Source organism: Macaca mulatta, chromosome 1 (genome assembly GCF_049350105.2).
Source record: "Macaca mulatta isolate MMU2019108-1 chromosome 1, T2T-MMU8v2.0, whole genome shotgun sequence".
Classification (NCBI taxonomy): Eukaryota; Metazoa; Chordata; class Mammalia; order Primates; family Cercopithecidae; genus Macaca; species Macaca mulatta.
The window spans coordinates 86356329-86372948 of NC_133406.1; the positions used below are offsets into that span (position 1 = coordinate 86356329).

Here is a 16620-nt window from a genome sequence, read left to right on the forward strand (position 1 = left end):
CACTCGGTGCCACGGCTCCTGCCAAATGGACGGGTGCACTCTGCAAATCTAGGGGCCCAACGCACACCACCAGGAGCACAGGTAGGTGCCAACAAAGGAAGGAGACTACGAAACCCACCTCTAAACAAGCAATTAACCCAAGACAAAACCTGTCTCAGAGCTCCATTGCTCCTCTTGCATGGACGGCCTGGTCACCCTGTTCTGATCCAGTCCATGCCTCCTCCACCCTATACCGGCCTGCTCAAAAGGGCCCTGCCTACTAGAGCAGGGTGCTCCCTCTCCATGTCTCTATTGCTCTGGCTGTCTATCTCTCTCCCCCTCTATCTTCTGGGTTTCCCCTGCAACTCCTGCTATTTCTGTCACCTTCCCTCTATCTCTCTGTCTCTCTCTCTTTCTCTGTCCCTCTCTCTTTCTCTGAATCTCAGTCTGTCTCTTCCCCTCTCCCCTTCCCCTGTCTCTCTCTTTGGATGTCTCTCTCCCACCATCAGTTTCAATCTCTCCATCCATCTCTTCCTTGCTCTCCTTCAAGTCGTTTGTGTGTGCGTGCATGTGTATGTGTGTGTGTGTCTGTGTGTGTGTCTGTGTGCCTGAGCTTGCAAGTGTGTGAGTTCCCGCACGTGAGAGCCCGGGTGTGTCTGTGTGTGGGGCTGTGGATTTGCTCCAGGTGGTGGTGGGGTGTGTCTGGGTTTCTCTCAGCCCTTCTCGCCGGGGATCAGGCTGCCAGCTCTAGTGTCAGCCCAGGACAAAGCAGGGCCATCCCCCAACCTCCAATGCCCCATGCCCTCTTGCCGCTCTGCCGGCTCTTAGTCAGAACAAACGACCGTGATGGGGACGTTGTGAGAAAAAGGCCATGCGTGGCTGGGCCAGCTGTTCGACCTTGGCCTTCCCTGTTGGCTCTGAGTGTGTGTGGCAAGAGAGGGCCTCACAGGAGCTCCAGAGTGGCCAGGGATCCAAAAGAATACCTCCGTGACAGGGCGGAGGACTGGACAAGGTCCCAGGATCATGGGCCCTGGGCCCTGATGCCTCAGAGCACTCCCTGTTCTGAGCGGGCCCGACGTAGTGGAAGCTGGACAGCTTGGGAGCTGGGGGAAGGCCACGTACAAGCGGCTGGGGGGTCCCAATCCAAACCCGGTGTCCCCGGGCTGGCGGTGCCGGTTGGAACCCTGCAGACATGGCAGGGCCGGGCTCTTGGGGCAGCCAATGGCCTCTGTTGGGGTCTACGGCCATACCACCCAAGCTCTGCTCTCAGAGGCTAAGCAGGGTCCGGTCTGGTTATTACTTGGAGGGGACACCGCCTGGGAATACCGGCTGCCGTAGGTTTTTTTGCTTTCTTTCTTTTCTTTCTTTTTTTTCTATCTTCCTTTCTTCCCTTCTCTCTCTCTCTTCTTTCTTTCTTTCATTTTTTCTTTCTTTCTTACTTTCCTTCTTTTCTTTCTTTCTCTCTCCTTCCTTCCTTCCTTCCTTCCTTCCTTTCTTTCTTTCTTTCTTTCTTTCTTTCTTTCTTTCTTTCTTTCTTTCTTTCTTTCTTTCTTTCTTTCTTTCTTTCTTTCTTCTTTCTTTTCTTTCTTTCTGTCTCTCTCTTTCTTTCTTTCTTACTCTTTTATTCTTCCAGATGGAGTCTCGCTCTGTCACCCAGGCTGGAGTGCAGTGGCGCGATCTCGGATCACTGCAAGCTCCGCCTCCTGGGTTCACACCATTCTTCTGCCTCAGCCTGCAGAGCAGCTGGAACTACAGGCACCCACCACCATGCCAGGCTCATGTTTTCTAGTTTTTGCAGAGACTGGGTTTCACCCTGTTAGCCAGGTTTTTCTGGATCTCCTGACCTCATGTTCCACCCACATCGGCCTCCCAAAGTGCTGGGATTACAGGCGTGATCCACCAGTCACAGCCTCCTGTAGGCTATTTTGGCTTCCCCCCTCACTCCCTTCCCCCTACTGTCGCCATACTTCCCAACCTCCCCTGACTCTGCTCCCCAATTATCACCCGCCTACACTCCCGTCACGACCGGGGACCTCCTCCTGGGGGTCCACCACCAAAGCACCACTGGGAAGCAGCATCCTACTGCTTCCGCCTCGCTTCCGCCCCGCCAGGGGCCTGGCTCCAGCCTGAGAGGGCATGGGGCTGGACCCCAAAGGCGCAGGCGCGGGTTCCCTGCCATACGTGGTGCCTTCCCGCTCCCGGAACACCCAGGCGATTCAAGACGCTCATTGGGTGCTGCCGCAACCTTCCAAACCAGGGAAAGGTTCAGGTAGGGGCAGCGGGTGCCACACACGCCAGCCAAGACCTCCGCTCCAGAACGCAGGGGCCGCTTTATTCGGGGGAAGGACGTTACTTCGCCAGCCACCAGGAAAACAGTCCCTGTACACCCGGATTCAAATTGCCACCAACTTCATGTAAACTCCAGCCCCGAGGACACGGCAGAGACCCAGGCCTCAGGACCCGTGGGCACGCCGGGTTCCATGGCTCCTGCCAGATGAGCGGGGCCACTCTGCAAATCAAGGGGCCCACTGCACCACACCAAGAGCACAGGGAGGTGCCAACAAAGGAAGGAGCCTACTAAACCCACCTCCAAAGCAAGCAATTAATCCAAGACAAAACCCATCTCAGCACTCCGTTGCTCCTCGTGCATGGAAGGCCTGACCACCCTATTCTGCCCCAGCCCAAGCGCCCTCCACCCTATCCCGGCCGTCTCAAAGGGGCCCTGCCTACCGGAGCAGGGTGCTCCCTCTCCACAGCTCTATTGATCTCACTCCCTAGATCCCTCCCCTTCTCTCTTCTGGGTTTGCCCCTACACCTTGCGCTACTTCAGTCGCCTTCCTTCTGTCTGTCTGTCTCTGTCTCTTTCTCTGTCCCTCTCTTTCCCTGCCTCTCTGTGTGTCTCTTTTCCTCTCCCCCTCCCCTGTCCCTCAATTGCTGTCTCTCTCCCTCCCTCAGTTTCAATCTCTCCATCCATCTCTTCCTTGCTCTCCTTCAAGCCTTTTGTGTGTGCATGCATGTGTGTGTGTGTGTGTGTATGTCTGTGCGTGTGTGCATGCCCATGTGTGAGTTCCAGCCCGCGAGCACCCGGGTGTGTCTGTGTGTGGGGCTGTGGATTTGCTCCTGGGTGTGGTGGGGTGTGTCTGGGGTTCTCTCATCCCCTGTCGCTGGGGATCAGCCTGCCGGCTCTAGTGCCAGCCCGGGGCAAAGCAGGGCCATCCCCCAACGCCCCACCCCCCACGCTCTCTTGCCCACCAGCTGGGTCTTGGTAGGGACAAGCGACCGTGGTGGGGGCTTTGTGAGAAAAAGACCACTTGCGGCTGGGCCGGCTGTTCGCCCTTGGCCAGCCCTGACAACTCTGGGTGGGTGGGGCAAGAGGGGGCCTCGCAGGAGCTCCTGAGCAGCCAGGGATCCAAAAGAATACCTCTAAGACAGGGCGGAGGACCGGACAGGGTCCCAGGATCGTGGGCACTGGGACCTGACACATTGGAGCACTCCGTGCTCTGAAGGGGCCCGACGTGGTGGAAGCTCGGCAGCTTGGGAGCCAGGGGAAGGCCTTGGGCGAGCTGCTCGGGGTTCCTGATTCGAGCCCAGCGGCCCTGGGCTGGCAGTATCGACTGGAAGCTGGCGGGCATGGCTGGGCCGGGCTCTTGGGGCAGTCTGGTGCCTCTGCTGTCGTTTGCGGTCATACCAACTTGAACGCGCCAGATCTCGTCTGATTTCAGAAGCTAAGCACGGTTGGGCCTGGTTAGTGCTTGGATGGGAGACTGCCTGGGAATACTGGGTGCTGTAGGCTTTTTGCTGTCTTTCTCTCTTATCTACTTTCCTTTCTTCCCTTCTCTTTCTTTCTTTCTTTCTTTCTTTCTTTCTTTCTTTCTTTCTTTCTTTCTTTCTTTCTTTCTTTCTTTCTTTCTTGTTTCTTTTCTTTTCTTTTCTTTCTTTCTTTCTTTCTTTCTTTCTTTCTTTCTTTCTTTCTTTCTTTCTTTCTTTCTTTCTCTTCTTCAAGCCATTTGTGTGTGTATGCGTGCGTGTGTGTGTGTGTCTATGTGCCTGTGCTCGCGTGTGTGTGGGATCCTGCACGCGAGCGCCTGGGTGTGTCTGTGTGTGGAGCTGTGGATTTGCTCCTGGTGGTGGTGGGGTGTGACTGGGTATCTCTCAGCCCGTCTCCTGGGGATCAGGCTGCCGGCTCTAGTGCCAACCTGGGTCAAAGCAGGGACATCCCCCAACCGCCAACACCCCACGCCCTCTTGCCCACCTTCCGGGTCTTGGTCGGGACAAGCGACCGTGGTGGGGGTGTTGTGAGTAAAAGACCACACGACTGGGCCGGCTGTTCACCCTTGGCCAGCCCTGAGGGCTCTGGGTGGGTGGGGCAAGAGGGGGCCTCTCAGGAGCTCCTGAGTGGCCAGGGATCCAAAAGAATACCTCCGCGACACCTCGGAGGACCGGTCGGGGTCCTAGGAACCTGGGCCCTGGGCTCTGACACCTCGGAGCACTCCCTGTTCCGAGCGGGACTGACGTGGTGAAAGCTCGGGAGCTTGGGAGCTGGGGGAAGGCTGCGGGCGAGTGGCTCTGGGGTCCCGATCTGAACCCTGTGGTCCCGGGCTGGCGTTGCCAGTTGGAAGCCAGTGGGTATGGTTGGGCAGGGCTCTTGGGGCAACCAGGCGCCTCTGTGGGCATCTGTGGCCATACCACCCTGAATGCGCCCGATCTCCTCGGATCTCTGAAGCTAAGCAGGGTCGGGCCTTGTTAGTACTTGGATGGGAAACCGCCTGGGAATACCGGGTGCTGTAGAGTTTTTTGCTTTCTTTCTTGTCTGTCCTTCCTTCCTTCCTTCCTTCCTTCCTTCCTTCCTTCCTTCCTTCCTTCCTTCCTTCCTTCCTTCCTTCCTTCCTCTTTCTCTCTTTCTTTCTTTCTCTTCCAGACGGAGTCTAGCTCTGTCACCCAGGCTGGAGAGCAGTGGCACGATCTTGGCTCACTGCAAGCTCCGCCTCCCGGGTTCACGCCATTCTCCTGCCTCAGCCTCTCGAGCACCTGGGACTACAGGCGCCCATCACCACGCCCGGCTCATGTTTTGCAGTTTTAGTAGAGACCGAGTTTCATCGTATTAGCCAGGCTGGCATAGATCTCCTGAAGTTGTGATACACCCGCCTCGGCATCCCAAAGTACTGGCATTACAGGCTTGATCCACCACACCTGGCCTACTGTAGGCTTTTGTGGCATACCCCTCCCTCCCTTCCCCCTCCTGTCACCATGCTTCCAAACTTCCCCTGACTTCTCCCCCTTTATTGCCCACCTACACCCCTGCTGCAGCTGGGGATCTCCTGCTGGCAGTCCGTCACAAAACACCACTGGTCAGCAGCATCCCACTGCTTCCACCTCGCCATCGCCCACCAGGGCCCCTTCTCCAGCCTAGGAGGGCAGGGGGCTGGACCCCAAAGACGCAGTCGCAGGTTCCATGCCATTCGCCGTGCCTTCCTTCTCCCGGAAGGCCCAGGCAATTCAATCCACTCATCCGGCGCCTCTGCAATCTTCCAAAGTGGGGAAAGGGGCGGGCAGGGGCAGTGGGTGCCACACATGCCAGCCAAGACCTCTGCTCCACAATGCAGGGACCACTTTATCCGAGGGAAGACATTGCTTTGCCAGCCAATAGGAAAACCATCCCTGTCCACCCAGATCCCTATTGCCATCAACTTGTAAACTCCAGTCTCGAGGACATGCCAGAGACCCAGGCCTCAGGCACCGTGGGCACTCCCGGTGTCACGGCTCCCGCCAAATGCGTGGGTGCACTCTGCAAATCAAGGGGCCCACACACTGCACCAAGAGCACAGGGAGGTGCCAACAAAGGAAGGAGCCTATGAAACCCACCTCCAAAGCAAGCAATCAATCCAAGACAAAACCCGTCTCAGCGCTCCATTGCTCCTCTCCAATGGACGGCCTGGCCAAGCTATTCTGGCCCAGTGCAAGCCCCCTCCACCCTATCCCGGCCTGATCAAAAGGGCCCCGCCTACAGAGCAGGTTGTTCCCTCTAAAAGGCTCTATCACTCTTGCTCTCTAGCTTCTTCCCCCTCTCTCTTCTGGGTGTGCCCCTGCACATTGCGATACTTCTGTCGCCTTCCCTCTGTGTCTCTGTCTCTGTCTCTTTCTCTGTCCCTCTCTCTTTCTCTGCCTCTCTGTCTCTTTCCCTGTCCCACTCCCCTGTCTCTCTCGATCTCTGTTTCTCTCCCTCCCTCGGTTTCAATCTCTCCATACATCTCTTCTTTGCTCTTCTTCAAGCTGTTTGTGTGTGCGTGCATGTGTGTATGTCTGTGTGTGTGTGTCTCTGCATGCACGTGTGTGTACATTCCCACATGTGACCACCCGGATGTGGCTGTGTGTGGGCCTGTGGATTTGCTCCTGATGGTGGTGTGGTGTGTCTGGGTTTCTCTCAGCCCCTCTCTCCGGAGATCCGGTTGCCAGCTCCAGTGCCAGCCTGGGGCAAACCAGGGCCATCAGCCATCCCCCAAACCCCCACGCCCTCTTGCCCACAGGCTGGGCCTTGGTTGGGACAAGCGTCCATGATAGGGGCCTTCTCAGAAAAAGGCCATGTTTGCCCTTGACCAGCCCTGACACCCCTGGGTGGGTGGGGCAAGAGGGGGCGTCACAGAAGCTCCCGAGTGGCCATGGATCTAGAAGAATACCTCTGAGACAGGGTGGATGGGCTGTCATGATTGTGGGCCCTGGGCCCTGATGCCTTGGAGCACTCCCTGTTCCATGCAGGCCCCACGTGGTGGAAACTCTGGAGCTTGGGAGCCAGGGAAAGGCCTCGGGCTAGCGGCTCCAGGGTCCAGATCTGAACCCGGTGGTGCCGGTTGGAAGCCAGCAGGCATGGCTGGGTGGCACTCATGGGGCAGCCATGGGACTCTGCTGCTGTCTATGGCCATACCACCCTGAACGCGCCCGATCTTGCCTGATCGCGGAAGCTAAGCAGTGTTGGGCCTGGTTAGTACTTGGATGGGAGACCGTCTGGGAATACCGGGTACTTTAGGCCTTTTTACTTTCTTTCTTTTGTACCTTCCTTTCTTCACTTCTCGTTCTCTCTTCTTTCTTTCTTTCTCTCTTTTCTTTCTTTCTCTCTCTCTTCCTTTCAATCTCTCTTTCTTCTTTCTTTCCTTCTTTCTTTCTTTTCTTTCTTTCTCTCTCTCTTTCTTCTTTCTTTCCATCTTTCTTTCTTTCTCTCTCTCTCTTTCTTTCTCTCCCTTCCTTCCTTCCTTCCTTCCTTCCTTCCTTCCTTCCTCTTTCTCTTTCTTTCTTTCTTTCTTTCTTTCTTTCTTTCTTTCTTTCTTTCTTTCTTTCTTTCTTTCTTTCTTTCTTTCTCTCTCTCTCTCTCTCTCTCTTTCTTTCTTTCTTTCTTTCTTTCTTTCTTTCTTTCTTTCTTTCTTTCTTTCTTTCTTTCTTTCTTTCTTTTTCTTTCTTTTCTTTCCTTCTCTCTCTCTCTCTCTCTGTCTCTCTCTCTCTTTCTTTCTCTTCCAGACGGAGTCTCACTCTGTCACCCAGGCTGGAGGGCAGTGTCGGGATCTTGGCTCACTGCAAGCTCCGCCTCCCAGGTTCACGCTATTCTCCTGCCTCAGCCTCCCGAGCAGCTGGGACTACAGGCGCCTGCCACCACACCTGGCTCATGTTTTGTAGTTTTAGTAGAGACGGCATTTTACTGTGTTAGCCAGGCTTGTATGGATCTCCTGATCTCGTGATCCACACACCTCGGGCTCCTAAATTGATGGGATTACAGGCGAGACCCAGCACGCCCGGCCCTGCTGTAGGCTTTTGTGGCTTTCCCCCTCCCTCCCTTCCCCCTACTGTCACCATGCTTCCCAACCTCCCCTGACTCTGCTCCCCGTTTATCGCCTGCCTACAATGCCTTCAGGGCCGGGAACCTCCTTCTGGGGTTCCGCCACCAAAGCTCCACCAGGCAGAAGCATCCCACTGCTTCTGCCTTGCCGTCGCCCAGCCAGGAGAAGGGCTCCAGCCCAGGAGGGCAGGTGGCCAGACCCCAAAGGCCCAGATGTGGGTTCCCTGCTGTTCTTGGTTCCTTCCTGCTCCCGGAACACCCATGCGATCCAATCCACTCATCAGGCGCCACTGCAACCTTCCAAACCGGGGGAAGGGGCAGGCAGGGGCAGTGAGTGCCACACACGCCAGCCAGGAACTCTGCTCCAGAGCACAGGGGCTGCTTTATCTGGGGGAAGGACATTGCTTCGCCAGCCACCAGGAAAACAGTCCCTGTGCACCTGGATTCCCATTGCCACCAACTTCTTGTAAACTCCAGTCCCAAGGACATGCCAGAGACCCAGGCCTCCGGCCCTGTGGGCATGCCGGGTGCCATGGCTCCCGCCAAATGGACCAGCACCCTCTGTAAATCCAGGGGTCCACTGCCCTGCACCAAGAGTACAGGGAGATGACAACAAAGGAACGAGTGTAGGAAACCCACCTCCAAAGCAAGCAATTAATCCAAGACAAAACCTGTCTCAGCACTCCACGTTACTCCTCTCGCATGGACGGCCTGGCCACCCTATTATGGCCGAACCCAAGCCCCTCCACCCTATCCAGGACTGCTCAAAAGGGCCCTGCCTACCGGTTCAGGGTGGTATCTCTCCAAGACTCTATTGCTCTCCCTCTCTAGCTCCCTCCCCCTCTGTTTTCCTGGTTTGCCCCTGCATCTCGCGCTACTTCTGATGCATTACCTCTGTTTCTGTCTGTCTCTGTCCCTCTCTCTCTCTTTGCCTCTCTGTCTGTCTCTTTCCCTCTCCCCATCCCCTGTCTCTCTCGATGGTTGTCTCTCTCCCTCCGTCAGTTTCAATCTCTCCATCCTTCTCTTCCTTGCTCTCCTTCAAGCTGGTTGTGTGTGCGTGCATCTGTGTGGGTGTGTGTGTCTGTGTGTGTGTGCATGTGCGTGTGTGGGTTCCCGCATGCGATCGCCCAGGTGTGTCTCTGTGTGGGGCAGTGGATTTGCTCCTGGTAGTGGTGGGGTGTGTCTGGGTTTCTCTCAGCCCCACTGGCCGGTTATCAGGCTGCCAGCTCAAGTGTCGGCCTGGGGCAAAGCAGGGCCATCCCCCATCTCCAACCTCTCACTCCCTCTTGCCCACCGGCCGGGCCTTCGTCAGGACAAGCGACTGTGGTGGGGGTGTTGTGATAAAAAGACAACGCGCAGCTGGGCTGGCTGTTGGCCCTTGGCCAGCTCTGACGGCTCTGGTTGGGTGGGGCAAGATGGGGACTCACAGGAGCTCCTGAGTGGCCAGGGATCCAAAAGAATACCTCCATGACAGGGTGGAGGACAGGACGGGGTCCCAGGATTGTGATCCCTGGGCCCTGACACCACAGAGCACTCCCTGTTCTGAGTGGGCCCAACGTGGTGGAAGCTCGGGAGATCGGGACCCGGAGGAAGGCCGAGAGCGAAGGGCTCAGGGGTCCCGATATGAGCCCGGAGGCCCCGGGCCGGCGGAACCAGCTGGAGGCCTGCGAGCACGGCTGGACTGGGCTCTTGAGGCATCCAGGCTCCTCTGCCTGTGTCTCCTGCCATACCACCCAGAATGCCCCCGATCTCTTCTCTCTCTTTCTCTTTCTTTCTTTCTTTCTTTCTTTCTCTTTCTTTCTTTCTTTCTTTCTTTCTTTCTTTCTTTCTTTCTTTCTTTCTCTCTCTCTCTTTCTTTCTTTCTTTCTTATTTCTTTCTTTACTTCTTTCTTTTCTTTCTCTCTCTCTCTTTTTTCTTTCTTTCCCTCTTTCTTTCTTCCTTTCTTCTTTCTATCTTTCTTTCTTTCTCACCCTCTCTCTTTATCTTCTTTTTTCTTTTCTTTCTCTCTTTCCTTATTTTCTTTCATTCTTTCTCTCTCTTTCTTTCTCTCCTTTCTTTCTATCTTTTATTTCTTTCTCTCTTTCTTTCCTTCTTTCTGTCTTTCCTTCTTTCTTTCTCTCTTTCATTATTTCCTTCTTTTGTTTTTCTGGTTTGTTTTCTTTCTTTCTCTCTTCTTTCTTTCTTCCTTCTTGCTTTCCTTCTTTTCTTTCTCTCTATCTTTCTTTCTTCTTTCTTTCCTTCTCGCTTTATTATCTTTCCCTCTTTCTCTCTCTCTTTCTTTCTTCCTTCTTTATTTCTCACTTTCTAATCTTTCCTTCTTTCTTTCTCTCTCTCTTTCTTCTTTCTTTCTTTTTCCTTCCTTCCTTCCTTCCTTCCTTCCTTCCTTCCTTCCTTCCTTCCTTCCTTCCTTCCTTTCCTTCCTCCCTTCCTTCCTTCCTTCCTTCCTTCCTTCCTTCCTTCCTTCCTTCCTTCCTTCCTTCCTTCCTTCCTTCCTTCCTTCCTTCCCTGCCTTCCTGCCTTCCTGCCTTCCTGCCTTCCTGCCTTCCTTCCTGCCTTCCTTTCCTTTTCCTTCCAAATGCAGTCTTGCTCTGTCACCCAGGCTGGAGGACAGTGGCGTGATCTCGGCTCACTGCTAGCTCCTCTTCCGGGGTTCATGCCGTTCTCCTGCCTAAGCCTCCCGAGCAGCTGGGAGTACAGGCGAGGCCACGACGCCTGGCTCATGTTTCATAGTTTTAGTAGAGATGGGGTTTCACCGTGTTAGACAGGCTAGTCTGGATCTCCTGACTACGTGATCCATCCGCCTTGGCCACACAAAGTGATGGACTACAGGCCTCATCCACTGTGCCCTGCCTGCTGTAGGCTTTTGTGGCTTCCCCTGCCCCTCCCTTCCCCCATCTGTCACCATGCTTCCCGACCTCCGCGACCCTGCTCCTGCTTTAACGCCCACCTACAACCGCGCTGCATCCAGGGACATTCTCCTGGGAGTCCGCCACCAAAGCACCACCGGGCATCCCACTGCTTCCACCTCGCCGCCGCCCTGCCAGGCTCCTGGATTCAGCCCGGGAAGGCAGAGCGCTGGACTCCAAAGGTGCAGGCGCAGGTTCCCTGCCTTTCCTGGTGCCTTCCCATTACCGGAACGCCCAGGCGATTCAATCCACCCATCAGGTGCCACCAGAACCTTCCAAACCGAGGGAAGGGGCGGTCAGGGGCAGCGGGTGCCACATACACCAGCCAACACCTCCGCTCCAGTAGGCAGGGGCTGCTTTATCCGGGGAAGGACATTGCATTGCCAGCCACCAGGAAAGCAGTCCTTGTGAACCCGTTTTCCCATTGTCACCAACTCTGTGTAAACTCCCGTCCCGAGGACACACCAGAGACCCAGGCCTCAGGTCCCGTGGGCACGCCCGGTTCCATGGCTCCTGCCAAACGGGAGGGCACACTCCACAAATCAAGGGGCCCACCGCACCACACCAAGAGCACAGGGAGGTGCCAACAAAGGAAGGAGCCCACGACTCCCACCTCCAAAGCAAGCAATTAATCCAAGACAAAAGCTCTCTCCTGTTGCATGGACAGCCTGACCACCCTGTTCTGGCCCAGCCCAAGCCACCTGCACCCTATCGCGGCCTGCCCAAAAGCGCCCCACCTACCGGAGCAGGGCGCTCCCTCTCCAAGGCTCTATCACTCTCACTCTCTAGCTCCCTCCCCCTCTCACTTCTGGGTTTGCCCCTGCACCTCGCACTACTTCTGTCACCTTCCCTCTGTCTCTCTGTCTCTCTCTTTCTCTGTCTCTCTGTCTCTTTCCCTCTCCCCCTCCCCTGTCTCTCTCAAAGGCTGTCTCTCTCCCTCCCTCGGTTTCAATCTCTCCATCCATCTCTTCCTTGCTCTTCTTCAAGCCGTTTGTGTGTGCGTGCATGTGTGTGTATCTCTGTGTGTGTGTGTGTCTGTGTGTGTGCCTCAGCCCCTCTCGCCAGAATCAGGCTTCCGGCTCTAGTGCCAGCCCGGGGCAAAGCAGGGCCATCCCCCAACCTCCAACCCACCACACCCTCTTGCCCAACTGCCAGGTCTTGGTCGGGACAAGCGACCTTGTTGGGGACATTGTGAGAAAAAGGCCATGCGTGGCTCGGCTGGCTGTTCACCCTTGGACAGCCATGACGGCACTGGGTGGATGGGGTAAGAGGGGGCCACCCAGGAGCTACTGAGCGGCCAGAAATTCAAAAGAATACCTCCGCAACAGTGGGGAGGACTGGATGTGGTCCCACGATCGTGGGCCCTGGGCCCTGACGCCTCGGAGCGCTTCCTGTTTCAAGCGGGCCTGACCTGGTGGAAGCTCGGGTGCTCAGGAGCCAGGGGAAGGCCACGGGCGAGCAGCTCGTGTGTCCCCATCCCAGCCTGGCGGCTCTGGGCTGGTGTTGCCGGCTGCAAGGCAGTGGGCACGGCTGGGGCTGGCTCTTAGGGCAGCCAGGCACCTCTGCCGGCGTCTACTGCCATACCATCCTGAACGATTCTGATCTCATCTGATCTTGGAAGATAAGAAGATAAGCAGGGTCGGGCCTGGTTAGTACTTGGATGGGAGATCACCTGTGTATACCGGGTGTTGTAGGCTTTTTTCCTTTCTTTCTTGCCTTTTTTTCTACCTTTCTTTCTTCCCTTCTCTCTCTCTCTCAGTGTCTCCTTCCTTCCTTCCTTCCTTCCTTCCTTCCTTCCTTCCTTCCTTCCTTCCTTCCTTCCTTCCTTCCTTCCTTCCTTCCTTCTTTCCTTTCTGTCTGTCTGTCTGTCTGTCTTTTTTTCCAGACGGATTCTTGCTCTGTCACCCAGGCTGGAGGGCAGTGGCGCTATCTCGGCTCACTGCAAGCTCTGCATCCCGGGTTCACCCCATTCTCCTGCCCGACAGACGGGGTTTCACCGTGTAAGCCAGGCTTGTCTGGATCTCCTGACCTCGTGATACACATGCCTCGGTCCCCAAAAGTGCTGGGATTACAGGCGTGGTCCACCGCACCCGGCCAGCAGTAGGCTTTTGTGGCTTCCCCCCTCCCTCCCTTCCCCCTACTATCGCCATGCATCCCAACATCCCCTGACTCTGCTCCCCCTTTATTGTGCCTCTACACCCCTGCCGCAGTCGGGGACCTCCTTCTAGGGGTGTGCCAACAAAGCACCCCCAGGCAGCAGCATTCCACCACTTCTGTCTAGCCGCCCTCCCGCCAGGAACCTGGCTCCAGCCTGGGAGGGCAGGGGGCCGGACCCCAAAGGCGCAGGCCCAGGTGTTGGCATTGTGAGAAAAATGCCAAGTGCCATGGGCCGCCTGTTCGCCATTGACCAACCCTTAGGTCTCTGGCTGGGTGGGGCAAGAGGGGGCCTCACAGGAGCTCCTAAGCTGCCAGGGATCCAAACGAATACTTCCGCGACAGGGCGGAGGACCAGACGGGGTCCCAGGATCCTGGGCCCTGGGCCCTGGGCCCTGGGCCCTGACGTCTGGGAGCACTCGCTGTTCCTAGCGGGCCCGATGTGGTGATAGCTTGGCAGCTCGGGATCCGGGTTAAGGCCGCAGGTGAGAGGTTCGGGGGTCCGGATACGAGCTGCGAGGCCCCGGGCTGGTGGTCCTGGCTGCACGCCGGCGGTCATGGCTGGGCCTGGCACTTGTGGCAGCCAGGCGCCTCTGCCTGCGTCTACGACCATACCACCCTGAACGTGTCCCATCTTGTCTGATCTCGGAAGATAAGCAGGGTAGGACCTGGTTAGTACTTGGATGGGAGACTGTCTCTGAATACCGTGTGCTGTTGTCTTTATTGCATTCTTTCGTCTTTTTTTCTTTTCTACCTTCCTTTCTTTCCTTCTCTCTCTCTTTGTTTCTTTTCTTTCTCTCTTTCTTTCCTTCTTTCTTTCTTCCTTTCTTTCTTCTTTCTTTCCTTCTTTCTTTCTCTCTCTTTCTTTCCTTCTTCCTTTTCTTTCCCTCTCTCTCTCTTTCTTTCTTTCTTTCTTTCTTCTTTCCTTCTTTCTTTCTTTTCTTGGTTTCTTTCTTCCTTTCTTTCTATCTTTCTTACTTTCTTTCATTCTTTTCTTTTCTTTCGTTCTTTCTTTTCTTTTCTTTCTTTCTCCTTCCTTCCTTCCTTCCTTCCTTCCTTCCTTCCTTCCTTCCTTCCTTCCTTCCTTCCTTCCTTCCTTTCTTTCTTTCTTTCTTTCTTTCTTTCTTTCTTTCTTTCTTTTCTTTTTTCTTTTCTTTTCTTTTCTTTCTCTCTTTCTTCTTTTTCTTCCAGACAGAGTCTCACTCTGTCACAAAGGCTGCAGTGCAGTGGCGCGATCTCGGCTCACTGCAAGCTCTGCATCCTGGGTTCATGTCATTCTCCTGCCTCAGACTCCTGAGCACCTGGGACTATAAGCGTCCTCCACCCCGTCCGGCTCATGTATTGTAGTCTTAGTAGAGATGGGGTTTCACCATGTTAGCCATGCTGGTCTGCATCTCCTGACCTCGTGATCCACCTGCCTCGGCCTCCCAAATTGCTGGGATTACAGGCATGATCCACTGCAGGCAGCTTCTGTGGCTTCCCCCCTCCCTTCCTTCCCCCTACTGTCGCCATGCTTCCCAACCTCCCCTGACTCTGCTCCCACTTTATCGCCTGCCTACACCCTCATCACAGCTGGAGACCTCCTCCTGGGGGGTCCGCTACCAAAGCACGACTGGGGAGCAACATCCGACTGCTTCTGCCTTGTCGCCGACTTGCCAGGAGCCCGTACAAGCGCGGGTTCCCTGCTGTTCGTGGTGCCTTCCTGCTCCCGGAATGCCCAGACGATTCAGTCCACTCATCGTTCGCTGCCTTCCAAATTGGGGGAAGGGGAGGGCAGGGGCAGCGCGTGCCACACACACTAGCCAAGACCTCCACTCCAGAACTCAGGGCTACTTTATCTGGGGGAAGGATGTTGCCTCGCCAACCACTGGTAAAACAGTCCCTGTGCACCGGATTCCCATTGTCACCAACTTCGTGTAAACTCCAGTCCTGAGGACACGCCAGAGACCCAGACCTCAGTCCCAGTGGGCACGCCCAGTGACACGGCTCCCACCAATAGGACGGGCGCAGTCTGCAAATCAATGTGACCACCGCACTGCACCAAGACCACTGGGTGGTGCCAACAAAGGAAGGAGCCTATGAAACCCACCTCCAAAGAAAACAATTAATCCAGGACAAAACCCGTCTCAGCGCTCCGTTGCTCCTCTAGCATAGACGGCCTGTTCACCCTGTTCTGGCCCAGTCCAAGCCCCCTCCAACCTATCCCGGCCTGCTCAAAACGTCCCTGCACACCGGAGTAGGGAGCTCCCTCTCCAAGGCTCTATCGATTTTGCTCTCTACCTCCCTGTGCCTCTCTCTTCTGGGTTTGCCCCCGCACGTGGCGCTACTTCTATCACCTTCCCTCTGTCTCTCTGTCTCTCTCTCTTTCGCTGTCCCTCTCTCTTTCTCCGCCTCGCTATCTGTCTCTTTCCCTCTCCACCTCCCCTGTCTCTCTCGATCACTGTATCTCTCCCTCGTTTTCAATCTCTCCATCCATCTCTTCCTTGATCTCCTTCAAGTCGTTTGTGTGTGCGTGCACTTGTGTGTGTGCGCGTGTATGTGTGTGTCTGTGTGTGTGCGCGTGTGCGTGCAATTTCCCACGTGTGCCTGTGTGTTGGGCTGTGGATTTGCTCCTGGTGATGGTGGGGTGTGTCTGGGTTTCTCTCAGCCCCTCTTGCTGGAGATCAGGTTGCCGGTTCTAGTGCCAGCCTGGGGCAAAGCAGGGCCATACCCCAACCCCCAACCTCCCATGCCTTCTTGCCCACCTGGCGCATCTTGGTCATTACAAGTGACCGTGGTGGGGGCATTGTGAGAAAAAGACCATGTGCGGCTTGGCCGGCTGTTTGACCTTGTCCAGCCACGACGGCTCTGGCTGGGTGGGACAAGAGGGGCCCTGACAGGAGCTCCTCAGTGGCCAGGGATCCAAAAGAATAACTCCATGACAGGGAGGAGGACCGGACAGGGTTCCAGGAACGTGGGCCCTGGGCCCTGACGCCTCGGAGCACTCCCTGTTCTGAGCAGGCCCAATGTGGTGGAAACTTGGGAGCTCGGGAGCCAGGGGAAGGCCATGGGCGAGTGGCTTGGGGATCCCGATATGATCCTGGTGGCCCCGGGCCGGCGGTGCCAGGTGGAAGACCTCGGGCATGACTGGGCCAGGTTCTTGGGGCAGCCAGGTGCCTCTGCTGGAGGCTATGGCCATACCACGCTGAACACACCCGATCTCGTCTGATCTCGGAAGATAAACAGGGTTGGGACTGTTTAGTACTTGCATGAGAGACCTCGTGGGAATACCAGGTGCTGTAGGCTTTTTTGCTTTCTTTCTTGTCTTTCTTTCTTTTGTACCTTCCTTTCTTTCCTTCTCTCTCTCTCCTTTCTTTTTCTTTCTTTTCTTTCTTTGTCTCTTTTTTCCTTCTTTCTTTCTTTATTTTTCTTTCCTTCTTTCTTTTCTTTCTTTCCTTCTTTCCTTCTTTTTTCTTTCTTTTCTTTCTCTCTTTCTTTCTTTTTTCTCTTTCATTCTTTCTTCTCTTCTTTCTTTCTTTACTTCTTTCTTTCTCTTTTTTTTTTTTTTTTTTTGAGACGGAGTCTCGCTCTGTCGCCCAGGCTGGAGTGCAGTGGCGCGATCTCAGCTCACTGCAAGCTCCGCCTCCCGGGTTCATGCCATTCTCCTGCCTCAGCCTCCCGAGTAGCTGGGACTACAGGCGCCCACAACCGTGCCCGGCTAATTTTTTGTATTTTTAGTAGAGACGGGGTTTCACCGTGGTCTCGATCTCCTGACCTTG

The 16620-nt window shown here is 55.4% G+C and overlaps 5 pseudogenes; all 5 read left to right on the forward strand.

Annotated features, from left to right (window-relative positions):
* Nucleotides 1–3653: 3653 nt before the first annotated feature.
* Nucleotides 3654–3772, forward strand: LOC114675026 (5S ribosomal RNA; annotated as a pseudogene).
* An 879-nt stretch (nt 3773–4651) lies between these two features.
* On the forward strand, nt 4652–4770 carry LOC114674779 (5S ribosomal RNA; annotated as a pseudogene).
* A 2114-nt stretch (nt 4771–6884) lies between these two features.
* Nucleotides 6885–7003, forward strand: LOC114674822 (5S ribosomal RNA; annotated as a pseudogene).
* A 5275-nt stretch (nt 7004–12278) lies between these two features.
* Nucleotides 12279–12405, forward strand: LOC114674631 (5S ribosomal RNA; annotated as a pseudogene).
* A 3623-nt stretch (nt 12406–16028) lies between these two features.
* LOC114674871 (5S ribosomal RNA) lies at nt 16029–16147 on the forward strand (annotated as a pseudogene).
* The last annotated feature ends 473 nt before the right edge of the window (nt 16148–16620 follow it).